The 16,211-nt window shown below is 37.8% G+C and overlaps 1 protein-coding gene across 3 annotated transcripts in view; it reads right to left on the bottom strand.

Moving 5' to 3' along the window:
- LOC127508114 (obscurin-like) overlaps positions 1–16,211 on the bottom strand; it is a 536,232-nt gene that overhangs the window by 244,210 nt on the left and 275,811 nt on the right. The gene's annotated exons all lie outside the window — the stretch shown is intronic.

Here is a 16,211-nt window from a genome sequence, read left to right on the forward strand (position 1 = left end):
ATATTTTGGATCATATTTATTCTCTGACATGCGAGAATGAAATGAAGTAGCAGAATGATTGATTTTGAAGTTTGACAGGTCGTATTTGAACTCTCTATAACCTGACTCATCTGTTGACCACATGTGTGAGAAAAAGATATTGATCATTTATAATCAGGAAGATCATAATATGACAAAGAATAGCCATCTTTACCAGTGCAGACCTTGCCAGCCACTCTCACACACCCCCGCCCCGCCTCCATCCAGACACGGACACACAAAAATCAATTGTCTATAAAATGGGTTATTTGGTTTAAACAAAATGATTAAAAATAAACTATGTGATCACAAGCAAAATAAAAAAGCAAAAGATTTATTAGAATTTTACCTAAATGAGAGTATAAAAAAACGTTATATTTCTGGGAGGTGAAAAGAGACTTCCTATAGTCCATTCCGTGAATGATATGTTTACAAATGCTATTTATGCTACTCACAACTTGCAGAAACTGTTCAGAGAAGAGGGAGGAGGAACATTTTTCCAACACGACTGTATTTTAATAGTTAAAAATATTTCAACCATAAAGTAAGTTTATTGATATCCACTCAATGTTTGATTATCTATGACACAAGTGATTATGCTTAAATGTAACTCAAAGTATGAGTTTTATTAAATGGTACCTTAGATTGTAAAGCAAAACTATACTTATCTGTCATCTACAAAGTTTCACACTGCATTTTTAATAGTAAAAACTTACGCAATGACAAAGTTTGTCATAAATTTGGCATGTTTTTAAAATAAACTAGAAATATTTAAGGCTAAGAATCTATTTACACCAAGTGCAAATACAATCCTAAGGGTTAAATTAACACGCCGCAGTGTACATATGTTTCCATGCTACAGGGTGTTAAAAGTAACACTGAAGCAGTGTTGAAGTTAATGAGATAATTAAGTGATTAATTAAGTGATGACTGACCATTAAGGCTGATTTATACTTCTGCGTCGGACCTACGCCGGAGCCTCTGCACCGTAGGCTATGCGTCTGTTTTCATTTATACTTCTTCGTCGTTGTCTGTGTTGACGTGCATGCAGACCACTAGTAGGCAGTGTTCGCGTCATGTTGAGTATCAAAACAAAAGCTGAGGATGAAGCAGCTCGTCATGCACGTTGTCAGAGAAGCTTACATAAAGAAACTGCAGAGAAGCGGCAAATAGGTAACGACTTTTGTTGCAGTTTGACTGTATGTGTCCCCTGAAACAGAGCGTTTTTTCATTCCTATGGAAGTTGAAAGCGCTCGCTCTTCTCCGAGTGCTCCGCACCAGTTTTTTGACCCGAGGGAGGGCTTCTATCAGAACAATCACAGCGCTTGCAGTCCGTGTAGAATTGACGCGTTGTTACATTTTTGAAGAGGTGCACGTCATGCTACGTCGTAGGCTACGCGTAGTACTCTCGACACAGAAGTATAAATCAGCCTTTAGTGGTGACACCTGATCTTAATAAGCAGAATCATTGAAGGAAAGCGAAAAAAGATGTTAATTAATATTTTATGGAATGTTTAGTTTAGTAGTCACCATGATGGAGTTCAGTGTTTGCTTTAGTTGGGCTCTTGACCCTTTATTTTTTAATATTAGTCTTTCTCTGGCTGTTCCATCTTATTTGTTGTGGCAAGAGAAAATGTGATCTGGTCACAATATGTTTTAATAATGACATTATCATCCTGTTATGACACTGATGTCATTCAGAGTCTAAATCTTGACTATATGTTTGATGTGTAACTTTAGTATTGGTGATTGTAGCCCTGTGATTTTACAGCTTGAGATCCAACAACAATATGAACAATTTCAAACATACATTGTGCACTGAAGCTTCTGTGTTTAGACCCACACAGACATTAGGAATCAGCATATGATTCTCAAGAATGGTGACAATAAATGAATACAAAATACTGATAAACAGATCAACTCTGAACATCACAAAACAAGCTACTGACACAACAAAACAACAGCATAATAATTAATACCTTATACATCATGCTGCAATGCATGATGTATAAGGTAACTACATGGGTTAAGATTAGGTTTAGGGGTAGGTTCAGGACAAGTACTAGTTATTACCCATTATTATAATTACTAAAATAAGTATATGTAAAGCAACTTTAAAGGTTTTTATGAAATAGGCTATCATTTCTCAATTTTTTTCGGGACATACGACACATTTTATTTAATGTGACAGACAAAACACAGTGTAACAGTATACAAAACATCCAGTGGTAAATTAACACTTCCAGTGTTAGCCGGTGTTTATATAATCCGGTGTGGATTATATAAACACTGGCAATGTTAATTTAACACTAACAGTGTTCATTTAACTCTGGAGGTTTTACTAGCCTATATGTAACGGAGTTTAAATGTTAGTTAAATTCGGCATAAATTGGGGAAACTCGCCATTGGTATGGCGTTATTTTACTGTCTAATGTTGAGAGCACATTATTGTGACGCGAGAGCATATACATGTAATGCGTGAGCGCGAATCTCTCCGCTCGCGCACAGATTTCCTTTGCTCTCGCACAAAACTGAATGCTTGCTCTCAAATATACGTGCTCTCTTATGGACTGCCTCTCCTCTCGCTCTCCGTGCTCTTGCAGAAATTAATTTGCTTCTGGATTAAACGCTGTCAAAAGTTATCAACCAATCAAGAAGAGACGACTGAGCCATGAAAATGCTGAGAGTGAACTGCGTCTGGAATTCTTTCGACAAAGATGGATCTTTAATTTCTTTACAATTTAATAATATTAATCAAATGTAACCTAGTGTAACTGCATCACATTACAGGTCAAACCCCACTGAAGGATTTATCAAAAACCATCATATTAGCCAATATCATGGACCAAAACATTACATTAAACATTAATTTAAAACAAAAGATTAAACAACTAATTTAGTGTTATAAATCAGTCTATTTAGAAATGTGTAAAATGTTATAAATTAGCCTATTAAAAAATATGTATTAATTTAAATGAATTCATTACAAAATCGTTTGAAATGAATGAAGACATGTTTCATCCAGTGTTTTTGAACGGATCTCTTGAATTAATGATACTGATACATCAAATACATTTTAACAGTCACTGGTCCGAACAGTGTAATAACATTATATGGAGTCTACATCTGGCAACTCCCTGGTGCCCTTCGTGCAGCTTCGCCAGGACTGTGCTCCGCATAGCTGCGGGTATCACCGGCCGGGAGCCCTTTAATAGAAGACCATCATGGATTGTGAGAACTGCTCTTTCAGGCCAGAATTTCCTTACTTCTCCTGTTATGTGGCTGAGCTCTGTGGGGGTAAGTGAACGTGACGCATATGCCACCGGCTTCCACTGCTCCTCCTCTTTCTGTAGAAGAACCGCACCAAGGCCGTATGATGAAGCATCCGCGGATAGTTTCAGTTCTTGGTTTGGGTTATACAAAGCCAGTACAGGTGGGGATGAAAGCTCATGTTTAAGTGCACAAAAGGCACCCTGCTGTGCTCTTCCCCAACACCAGTGGTTTCTTTTTGACAGAAGGTCCCTTAATGGCCTGTCCTTTTCTGCAAGGCATGGTATGAATTTACCTAATTGGTTTACCATATTGAGGAAGCTGCGAACTTCACTGATGTTGGAAGGCTCTTTCATCTCCAGTACTGCTCTTGTCTCATCTGGATCTGGTCTCACTCCGCTTTCTGAAACTATATGATCCAGAAACTTGACCTCCTCTCTTCCCAACTCACACTTCTCTTCAAGTTCAGTGTGATACCAGCTTTTTCAATCCTAGCCAACACTGTGTGCAGTCTTTCATCATGCTGAAGCTGAGACTCACCCCAGATGAGCACATCGTCCATGTGGCACACTACCCCAGACAGTCCTTCTAAGACCATGGACATGCGTCTCTGAAAATGTTCTGGTGCTGACGCAATGCCAAACGGCAGCCTATTGAAAATTTTTCCAAACGGGGTTATGAATGCTGTGTATTCGGCTGATTGCGTCCAATTTACTGAAGACCTTGGCCCTGCCCAGCAGTCCGAGCGTCTGCTCTACAGAAGGCAAAATGTACTTTTGTGGAACCCTACATACAGCCTCATTTAATTTGGTGAGGTCAACGCAGATACGCACTGTCCCGTTCTTCTTGGGTTCAGGTACCATGCCTGAACACTAGTCGGTCGGTTCCTCAACCTTTGTTATGACTCCCAGCTGCTCCATGCCCTCTAATTCCTCTACTCAGCAAAGGAAGTGGAACTCTCCTAGGGGTTGCTAGGGAGAATGGAGTCCCATTCAGTTTGAGCTTGATTGTGTAGGGCTGACGTACCATACCTAGGCCTTTTTTTTTTTTGAGCATGTCTGCATCCACACTGTTGAGCCGGGCTACCAAATTGAGCTTTAAAATTGCTGGCCGACCTAGAAGTGCTGTGTGCAGATCTTTAACCACATACACATTCTCTTGCACAGTGAGCTCGGGACTCACGGGGCATCCCCATTACAGAAAGTGGCATCTCGCCTGGCCCCAGCAGTGGCTTATCTGCATGTTTCAGAGTGAATGTCCCTTTTGTGATCTCTCTGAATGTTGACTCTGGAATGACTGTAACATCTGCACCTGTGTCGATTTTAAAGTTTACTTTTTGGTGTCTCATGAACAGCTCCACAGCCCATGCATCCTGATCCGCTTCTACTGTGCCTTAAAACCAGGGCTCTGATGGTTCATTGCACTCTATTGCATCAATAGCATGCACTGTTTTACACATCTTGCTGTAGTGCCCTTTTTTTCCACATGCATGGCATGGCACTTTTGCGTGTCTACTTTCGCTTTACTTCTGACACCATGTTGAGTTATTAGTCAAAAAGGATCAGGCCCATTGAACGTGTCACAACTCTTTCACCCATACAGGTCTTCCCCTTCATTCCTTGACTCCTCCCAGCCCCTCTCTCTTAAACAGACCCATATTAAATATTAATATATTAATCACACCACACATTGGCATCCAAACACCGTCTGCCATAATTTGTATATAGACAGAGATTACAATTGAGCTGTTATTAGCTCGATTAGCTGCTATTTCAAAAATGGCGGTCACAAGTTTCTTGTTGGTCACGGTAACCCCGCCCCCAGCCCCTGACGCAAGCGGTTCTTACTTCTAGCCCAGCAATCTTTTGTTGCTACTTACGAACCACTTTTCCTGGTTCGGGACTGGTGCTTTGGGTGTCTTTTGGGAAATGCAGCCCTGCTTGTTGACACATGTAAGACCATACATCAGAAGATGAGCAGATACTGCTGTCATATTTTCAGACCTCAAAGGGCACTTTCGCTATCAAAGGGCACGCGACTGCTAAAGTGAAAATGCACGATCACGGTCACAGTCTCACACACAGACAACAAGCGGTGCAAGAGGAGTTTCTCTGCTCTGCTTCGACCAAGGTATGACATGGTCAGAAGGCTATATCCGTTTTGATAGGCTACAGTTTCATTGTGATCCGTTATATGACTTGTTATATTGTCAAATGATTATATTTTTGAAGTGTATATTTTACGTGTGCCATCTTTGACTCGATGCGGCTCTGAAGTAAATCATTAATGCTGATGATGCTCATGCTGTGAGAATCTCATAGTTTTTTATTAAAATATGTGTCAGTATTTTTTGTCTGCTGTAAACCAGGATCTGTAGATCTGTCATGATATCGTGCGAGTCCTTAAAATAATGACTTTAAATGTCTTTCGTAAAAGCCTTTTTTATTTAAAAATATTTTAAATGATGAAACGCTTTAATCGTAATTTCAGTCTCCTCATCAACGTCTGGGCACAATAGGCTAGCCTATACATTAAATGAAACATATAAAATACATTTATGCGAAAGTTTTTTGTTTTTATTGAAGTATTGGGGATCGGCAGATACATTTGTCCGTGTGTGTGTCTGTGTGTGCAGCGTAAACTTTCGATTTACTTAAACCAGTCACAGTTCATTGTGGTTCGCGGATTGCGTTTATTGGTGCCTCATTTCGAGCATAGGTCATCGAGCATATAATTTCAGAAAAGTTACGCGATTGTTGACATTAAGTGGGAGAAGGATTTTTTTGGGTTTCCAAGGGATGAGTCATTCTTCGAAACGGGTGCCATTTCCACTTTGCATTTTTCAAAATTTTCATTAAGAACAAACTTTTTTTAAACAAACCTACAACTTGAAAGATATGTTAATCCTCCAAAAAACATATTTTCCCACCTCAGGCACATCTTTATCCTTTTATTAAGGCAAGGCAGCCATTCTTGTACCACCCCGTCACGGACAATATGTATGCCATTTGAGTAGTAAAACAAGAAATAAGAAATAGATTTTTAAAATCTAATGTTTTCCTAATAGTAAAATGTCCCTTTTTTGGAAACCATTAATGGAAAGTCTGTAATTTAATATATTTTTTTATTCTCAGATTTTTAATCTTGAAATATGAATTTGACATTTCAATGGCTTCATTGTTTGTACTGAAAAAATGAATTCACTTAAATACAAATAAAGTTACATTTATCTGATTAGTCCACACAACAAGAACATCATTCAACATTAATTTATGTAATATTTCATTTTCTTTCCATAATCTTTTAACAAAATGACCCTGTGACGGGGTGGTAACTGATGTGACGGGGTGGTGCGGACAAAGTGTTTCTCTATATGATCTGCTGGTTTTAAACTTAAAAAACTGGGGGAGGGGAGACATGCAAATTGAGTAAAGTGTGTGAGTGATATAGTGAGAGACCGAGATGAAGAGACATTTGAATTCCAACGAGATTCAACCACTCAACTGTATGTACGATTCTTCTCTGCCAGTGTAAACTTATTAAACATATTTAAACTTATATCACAATTACATTAGCCAATTATACACTGCATATGTTTAAAAATGAGCATTAGTCATTCATGCTTGGAATTCTTAAAGAAAGTGTTAAAATGTATAAGTAAACTTAAAATAATATACTCAGATGTAACTTTAAATACTCTACAACTTTTTAAAATAATTTATTTTTAAATATACTTTCAGTGCATTTTGACTATTTTGAGCATACAGTTTAAAATATACCTAAAATATCTTTTAAATAATGTTCAAATAAGTACACTTTACAAAAATACACAGAATGTTCATTTTAAGTATATTTTTCTAAAATATATTTTTAGAAAATATACTGGGTTACAATTATTTTAAAGTGTGTTAAAAGTTGTATTGTGAAAATAGGTAAAAATATTATGCTAATAAACTTTTTATATATTTAAAGATGGTACAATTGTTTATTTGCAGTGTACTATTGAAAAAGGAATATATTTAAAATACAATAGTATTTTATTTCAGCAGGGAAATGAGGCCCCAGATGTCTTCCTGCTGAAACAAACATTTAGTGCAGCAGCATGTGAGGAAAATATAACGAATTCATTCAGACCTGAGCGATTTTGTGTTTGTGTGATTTTCAATGTTTTTTTTAGTGAAAACTGCTAATGAATGTCAAGTCAAAAGTCAAAGTTTCAGATCTGAGGGCAAAGTGTTGCTGCTGCCATTTTATTTTGCCATTTTATCTCTTTTCACATCTTTGGCTGATCAGATTTGCGTTACTTTAGATTATTAAAATACACTGAAACAGATACTGCTAAATACTTTACATTGAGCCTGTAACGAGCCATATGAAACATTTCAAATCAATATGTAAATGTTAATATATATAAATATGAATACAGTTTGACACTGAAAACATGAAATATCGCTTTGTGCTGTTCTTTATTTTTTAAAAGGTTTTATTATCATTGTCCGTGTTAATCTAATTTCATTAGTTACTAGAAAATCGAACTTTATATCTGCATTGTGCTGTAGTTATTTAGCTGTATGTTGATGTTTGTTTTTTGTATTTTTTTTATTCATGTCATATAGTGAGAAATAACAGTATTGTCTTTCAATAGAGCAGTTTTGTAGCCTTTTCTCATATATCTTTCTAACAGCAAACACTCAAAATATAAAGTGGGATGATTTACAAAATGGGTTTCAGTTTGAGTTGGAAACTTAACGCTCTGACCACAAAGCCTCAGCACTGTGAGAGATGAGTATCGGAGCAAAAACATCCTGTTGTTTCAAAGAAACGAGGGCAGTTAGTAAAATCAGTTATGTATCTCTCGCTTTGCAAATGAAAAAGTTGAATCAGCAAATGCTTTGCAACAAATTTTGAATAGATCTGGTGGTCTCCTTGGTAGCTTGGAGAGAAAGATCTGTAGCTTTTCTAAGCTTTGTTAATGCCTCGGGACTGACTTCCCCACCCTTATCGAGGTCTTTCAGCAGGTCAGCTTGATATGCTTGGAGGATGGCCATAGTATGTAAACCAGCCGCCGCCTGACCTGCTGCCGGGTATGCTTTACCCACTAAAGCAGAAGATGTGCGTAGGGCTTCCTGTTTCTTGGCTGGCCAGCTTATGTTCAATCTGGCCACCGCTCTGGTTACAACCTCCACAAGCTCCTCATATGCTTGTGTGTGAGTTGGCGAATCCTCAACATCACCAGGGTCGATGCTGACAACGTCTAGTTCCTCAGAACTAGATCGCTGCAGCATCGGTGCTTCACCAGGGGCATAAGAAACCGCAGAGCGTGCTTCTACCTCCTGAAATGAAGTGCTGGGTCCTGCAGGTAAACGCAGAGAAAGGGCGGGGCCCGTCTGTAACCCCTCTGCAAGATCCATTTGCGAGCCCCACGATGCAAGCCTTCACTGTGCCTCGGCAACAGCGGGACCCGAGCCGCTTGGGAGCGCGAGCCGAACCACTTTCCTCGAAAAGCGCTTGGCGGGAGCGGAGCTTCTTCATAGACATCTGCTCGCAGTGCATGCAGCCAGCCCCCTCGAGAGCTGACTGTGCATGCTCCACTCCCAGGCAAACAACACAAAGCTCGTGTGAATCTCCCTCCGTGATGAATTGCTGCACTTTAGTCGCCATAATAATGTCTTTTGTGTGTGCTTGAATAACGTGGTAGACAAACAACAATAAATAAGACAGACAGTTTCACAGAGAGCACTTACTGAAGACACAGAAGCTAACACTGTTTGGTCGGGTGTGCTTTATAATTTTCAGAAGATTTCTTCAAATTATACATGGGCTATATATACAGTCAAACCAAAATTTATTCAGACACCTTGAACATTTCATTCATTAATACAGTTTATTCACTATAGTTTAAAAAAATGGTAATAAAATATGACAAGATCTCAGAGTTAAACTGTGTCAGAAATAATGACTCTTAATTATGTCAGATCACACTTAAGCAAAACATGGTCAGGTCAAAGTGTCTGAATAATTTTTGCTTCCAAATTTGTATCAATTTTACTGGTAGTCCACTGTATGAAGAATTTTTGGGTATAATATGTCACAGTTTACTTTAATTTGCTATCCTCACTTACAGAAATGAACTATAGTGTCCTGCACACACACACATACACACACACACACATATATATATATATATATATATATATATTAAGGGTGACAGTATCACAAATTATGTATTATATCTTGCCAGTTTCTACAGGTGTACAGAGAAAATTTTTATTGCAGACATGTTTTATCAGTACTATTCTACATATTTGTGTATTTTTATTTTATTTTCTTCCCTTTTTTTAATTATTTCATTTATAAATTAATTTAAACAAAAAGAGTATTTAAGAGAAACAGTCAAAACCTTATAGCTATATTATACACATTGCACTTGAATAAAGGTGTAATCTGCCGGTTGTCCTGTAGGTGACCTCATAATTCTGTCTTCTTACGATGCTATTACTCCAGAGCACTTGTAGATCTATGATCATTTTCAAGTGCTACTTAAGTCATGATGCTTTTGGGAGACAGACCGTAATGTTAAGAATAGTCGCACGATCGTTTTTAAGAACTTCTTAGGCTTACGATGCATTTGGGAAACTCTGCCCTGGACGTAACAAGATCATTTCAGGTTTCATCAGTTCAGTCTGTGACTTACAACATAAATGTCTCTGTTTAGCTTCAAAGTGCATCTTCAGCGACGGTATTTTATAAAAAAAAAAAAAAAAAAATTCCTCCACTTGCTACAGCAATTTCTCTGTAATCACTATGTGCAGGTGTGACGTAGCCTAGCCTTACCTAAATGGGTAGGCATATGAAAGCTGCCGCAGAAGAAAAGGAACTTATTCATTCCACAACCCCTGTTTTTCAGAATCAACAGCTTCCAGGGGATTTACTCTGCTTTCTGCTCACTCGTTTTCACTAAGGATCCACATAAGGTATGAGATTTGATTAATACACATTTTTTGTTTGTCTTTGAAACATTCAAACTGTGAAGTATTTATTTAAACACTTTAATTCGTTTAAATCATTTTTGATAGCGTGTATGGTTTGTAGTGACGTTTGAATCAGATTAGATCTGCCCCGTCATTTCCTGTTACAGCATCTATAACAGTGTTGGCCCTGCTCCTCTGTCTCTGTGCTGCAGCGTTCAGTAATCATTCAGACTGAGACTGAGACTCGATGTTAGACTCTGCTGTGATTAAATCCTGCTTATTATTAACGCGTGTGTCTGTGAGTTCATCATCCGCTGTAAATGCTGCATATGTTATGATCTTCTAAGCAGTGCTCGAAGGGGGCTGGGGGATCCGGGACCCCCCTTAAAAACAGATTTAGGGGGAGATATTTTTATTTTAGTAAAAATAATAATGACAAATCTGATTAAATTCATGCAATGAATATGGTCAATTTTGTGAATTAATTATTTGCAATAATAAGTTTAATAAGTTTGTTAATTGGCTAGTTGTCAGTTCATACTGCTGTCAACACTTTCTCTGACAAGAGGATGCGATGAGACCAGGGTCCCGGTTTGTTCATGCGATATTCAACATATAAACCTCCACTCGCAGTCGGGAAGAGGAAGCTTTCTACTATACTATTTTTTTAATTCCTTGCGGAAATTGGAAACATTTACGCTTACTAATTTTTCATTATTACAGTTTTTCTCAATTGCTAAAACACTAAAACCCATTGGCTGAACAAAGTTCTCAGTTGCCTGACCTCGTTTAGCTAATTGTGCAGTCTGTTGTCAATACCTTTCACATGGTAAAACACAATTTGCAGATCTCACTTAAACTTTTCAGCAAAACTCAAAACACATTCTGCACTCTAATGCACATGTCATCCATACTGGTCAACACAAGTGGCAACAATCAAATACAAATAGAGAACACATGTCATTGATTGAACACAACCACTCAAAATTGATGTAACCTTTTTCAAATGATGTGACACAACCAATATAAGCCATTTCAGAGATTGTTGAAGGTGGGAAGGAGAAAGTCTGAGAATGGATAGAAGAAACAATGTGAGAGGACGAGGACGAGTGTGTATGTGAGGTGGGCGACGAGGAGGAGGAGGGCAAGGAAGAGGAGGAGGAGGGAAAGAAAAATGAGGAGGAGGGCGAGGAGGAGGAAGAAAACAAAAAATTGCAAAGAGCAAAGCAGAGTAGTAATTTCTGATCAATTTTGAGCTACTTTGAACATGTTTTCGTTCATCAAAAGACAATGACGGAGAAATATTACATTTGTTTCGAGATTAAAAATTCACTTCTTCCTGAGAACTATATGTTTTGAACAATGTGTTTTCTGTTTTTTGGTGTATTGTTCACTGACTGCTTGATAGTGTATATTGTTTTGATCACTTTGTTTATGATTTGAGAGCAGTGCTTGATTTTGAACACATGTAAAACTGTTTTGAGGCGAAAGTTTCATTTTGCGAGAGGAGTCAGAGGTTTTGTAAATAGTGCTTGAAGATGAGGTTTTGTGTTTAATGGTTTCAGAAAATGGAGCAAGGTTTCAGAAATTGTGCTTTAGCAATTGAGAAAAACTGTAATAGGCCTGGTTCTGGGCAGATTTACTGGTTCTGATTTCTGTGCTACATTTCTGTGGCTGCCCCACTTAATATAATGGATGCATGCCTGCCGAATCCTTGCGCTACATTTGAATATATCCTATTCGCTTTACGACTTATAATAGTAAAGCAAATCCAAAAAAAATATTTGTTGCAGAATGCTGAACACATTTATAGTTTAATATTAATTCAGTCACAGTGTATCATATATAGAGGTCTATGTTTGGATGAATACAGACGAGCCGCGGCTGCTTCTTGGTATTTGTCGGGGGCCCCCTAATTCCCCGGGGCCCTAAGCGGCTGCGTACCTCACTTATTGGTTAAGTCTGCCCCTGATTGATAGCCAAAGCATTGTTAGCTCTTGAATAAAGCAGACTTTTGGATTGAAATGGTGACTGACTGACTCACTCACTTATAACAGTCCATTGCCGCCACCTACTGGATGTAACGATGTAAACTGCACTGAAATCGTTGAAAAATCCCCACCAACACACAGACTGACAGCCTGTCTTGTCATAATTTATATTTTTAATTTCTAATAAACTAGTTTCTTTTAAAGTATTTTAGAAGAAGCATTATTATCACAAAGTGTCACATCAGTCATCCAGCTGTTTTTAGTGTAAATACTACACAATTATTCTGTTGGACGTACACCACTGTTCAAAAGTCTCTTCTGCTAACCAAGCCTACATTGATTTGATCCAAAATACAGTAAAACAACAATATTATGATATATAATTTAAAATAATAATGATACAATTAGTAAAATCCAATTTATTCCTGTGATCAAAGCTGAATTTTCAGCATCATTACTCCAGTCTTCAGTGTCACACGATCCTTCAGAAATCATTCTGATATGATGATTTGATGCTCAAGAAACATTTATGATTATTATCAATGTTGAAAACAGTTGTGCACATTTTTTTCAGGATTCTTTGATGAATAGAAAGTTCAAAAGAACAGCATTTATCTGCAATACAAAGCTTTTGTAACATTATACAAAGTTTGGGGTCAGTAAGAATTTAAATTATTTATTTATGTTTTTGAGGGAAAGAAATTAAAGTCCCCCTGTAGTCAATTATTTTATCCCTTAAAACTCATCTTTGATCACCAAAATGACATATTTAAAAAAAAAAAAAATTCAAGTGAAACTCTCCACCCTTGCTTCATTTAATATACACGGATCAATGAATATGCAAATTAGCCCCGCCTCCACTCGCTCACCCAGCTCGGAGAGTATACTGTTGCTGCAGTGACGACGAGGCAATTTGTTGTTTGTGTTGTGGATATTTAAGAAAAAAGCTTGCTTCGCTTCGTATATTCAGTTTAATTTCTGAGGCTTAAATTGTGTTTTAAATTATGAATTGGTAAAACGCCTTTGCAAAACGGTCTGAATCCACTTGCATTTGTTTGGACTGCTCTCTCACTGAATCACCTGAAGTGATTTCTCAGTGAAACAGACAGCATCGAGAGAACGAGCAGCAGGACTCTGTGAACATGCGCCAAATGGATGTTTGACAATTTCGTTGCTTTTTGGAGTTTTCAGATTTAAAAAAAAAACATTCAGATGAAATCCTGCAGGCGCCCGTGCCTTCTCCGTACATGAAATAAATGCACATCCTTGAATGAGCGCAGATTTCCAGCATATTTACTTGAGTTTATCAGGCAGGCTAATATCTATGGTTTGATCCATTCCAGAGGCCAAAATCAGAATTTATAATGGACTGAATATCTCTCTCAGAACTTGGCGTGCGATTCCACACTGACTGACATATGCACACGAATCACGGTCACACGCTCAGAGCAATATTGTTTTAGCTATGTTTTATAGTATTAAAGTATTTCGAAGGACAAAAACATGAACTTTATTGGCTTTACTTCAAGTCAGCTGTCACTTAGCGCGAGCCCATGTGCGCTCGTACACTTGGCACAGCCCTTGCGACGGTTCTGTCATTCATTAATATGAATTAATACGATTAGCATTTTTCTTGACTACGTTATCAAACAGCTAATAATGTGTTGCTAATGTTACACACACCGTTCCTGTTCTTCATGTCAGAGTCAGACAGCTGCCTTCTAACAATCAGTATCCTTACAAAAGCTTTAAACAACTCAGTGGAGAAAGGCTTATAGTTCATCATAACATCGTAATAGACTCGCTATATTGATAAATCTACACAATTTTTCATATCAACAGAAAATATACCGGGATAACCTGGCTTCTCTCGAGACTTTCCTGCTTCAGAGCAGTCATAGTTAATGATATGCTAAAGCCTGCCGGCACGTTGTTGTGATTGGTTACAAGGTAATCTGTGACGTCACAAACACCACCGATTTCAAACCACGGGTTTTTGGTTTACTGCAGTTTCAAACATAAAATACTCAGCAATGGTGTTGACTTATGAATTTGCACATGGTTTGTCTTAAAGCATATTAAAGACACTACATAGATATATACACAACTTTAAAAACTTGATTTTCACTTTAAGGGGACTTTAAAGTAAGGATGCATTCAATGCAAGTGCATAGATGCATTGATCAAAAGTGACAGTACAGACATTTATAATGTTACAAAAGATCCTATTTGAGCTAAATGCTGTTCTTTTGAACTATTCACCAAAGGACTGTTTTCAACGTTGATAATAATAATAAATGTTTCTTGAGCAGCAAATCAGCATATTAGAATAATTTCTGAAGGATCATGTGACCAGGGGTGCATAACTCGTATGCAGGTGCGCATGCATGGTTAAAATGAACGATGCAGAGATTCTGGCCCTTCAGCCACAACAGAGAACAGCAGGTGGTGCAATTTCTCTTTCACTGTTACTTTTAGCTTACACATACCAAGAGATGGTTTGTTCACTGTAGTCTTTGAGAAGTATCGACTTTTTCCTTACTTTTGATTTTTCTTTTATTCTTTTGAACTCTGACATACTGATTAGATTTGCTTTTGCACCAGTGTCAAGCTTTATTACATTCATTACACTTCACATGTAATGTTTTCTGAAAGCTGGACACTGCTTGGGTTGATGTTCTGTACCACAATGTTTGCAACCCTCCATCCTTCTGTTTTACAGCTTTGGACAAGTAACGCTTTCCTTTGCACTGATCATTGCATCTGAGCTCGCAGACACGCTTTTTGGGCTTCATTTCACCAAATGTTTTCACGTGCAGCTGAGCAATTTCATTGGCTTGACAAATTTAGAGGTGTAAGGGGTCCTTCCGAGCAGTGTTATCATTAATGTTCTGTCACTTCTGTAACGCTGTCACTGCAAAACGGTGTTGTGTCTGTGACCATGTTTTCTTTGATTGTGGGGGCTTAAAAGACAACCAAGCAAGTTTTATGTTATGTCACACCTCAGCAGGAACAGTGCTGTTTGATCAATACTGTATACAGTAGCCAACCACAGTAATAGTTTCACCATGTATTTGCTGCCTTTTATCGCTAAGTGGCGCTATAATCACAGACTTTAAAAAGACACATTAGAAAGTAAATGTGTATTACAGTTTTTTCCAACTGCGTACACACAAAATCTTTTCATGCCACACGATTTTTGAAACCTGACACTCAAACAGCAGAACCACACACCAAATCTGCAAAACCACACACTAATTCTCAGCCTTTGACTCATTTTTCAATTTCATAAAATACTTTTTGCAAAACACAACACACAATTCTCTATGTAACACACAAAAATCTAACAGGAAGTATCTTGATTTCCTTTTTCAATCAAAATGCCACACTAATTCATCAGTGCCTCACACTAACTCCTCACATGTGCAAACACTCATTGCTTTACTTAACACCAGCCAATCATGGTTTTAGAATAGGCCTATAAATAGGCCAAAGGTCAAGTTATAGGTTTTGACTTTTCTGTTGTTTACTTGCTTCCATATTCATCATTTCTAAACCCTATTGAGGATTTTTTCTCCACATGGTGCTGGAAAGTGCATGATTGTCGTCCCTATGTCAACATAACACTTCTTCATGGAGGAGGCATGTGGAGACACTGACGCTGCTTCCATGTGATTGAGTTTCCATGTTTTCTGGGGACATTTCATTGGCATAATGGTTTTTATATTGTATAAACTGTATATTCTATCCCAGTAATCTTACCACTAGACCTGCCCATGACAGCAAACATTCTGCTATTTTTTTGTTCAGAAAACATAATTCTGTATGATTTATGTATAAGCTTGTTTCCTCATGGGGACTTTAAAAATGTCCCCACAAAGTCAAAATGCACTTGTATTACTTTACCTGTGGGGGCATTTGGTCCTACCAGGACACACATATGCACCATTCCTTTGGAATA

This window comes from Ctenopharyngodon idella, chromosome 3 (assembly GCF_019924925.1).
Source record: "Ctenopharyngodon idella isolate HZGC_01 chromosome 3, HZGC01, whole genome shotgun sequence".
NCBI classification, from domain to species: Eukaryota; Metazoa; Chordata; class Actinopteri; order Cypriniformes; family Xenocyprididae; genus Ctenopharyngodon; species Ctenopharyngodon idella.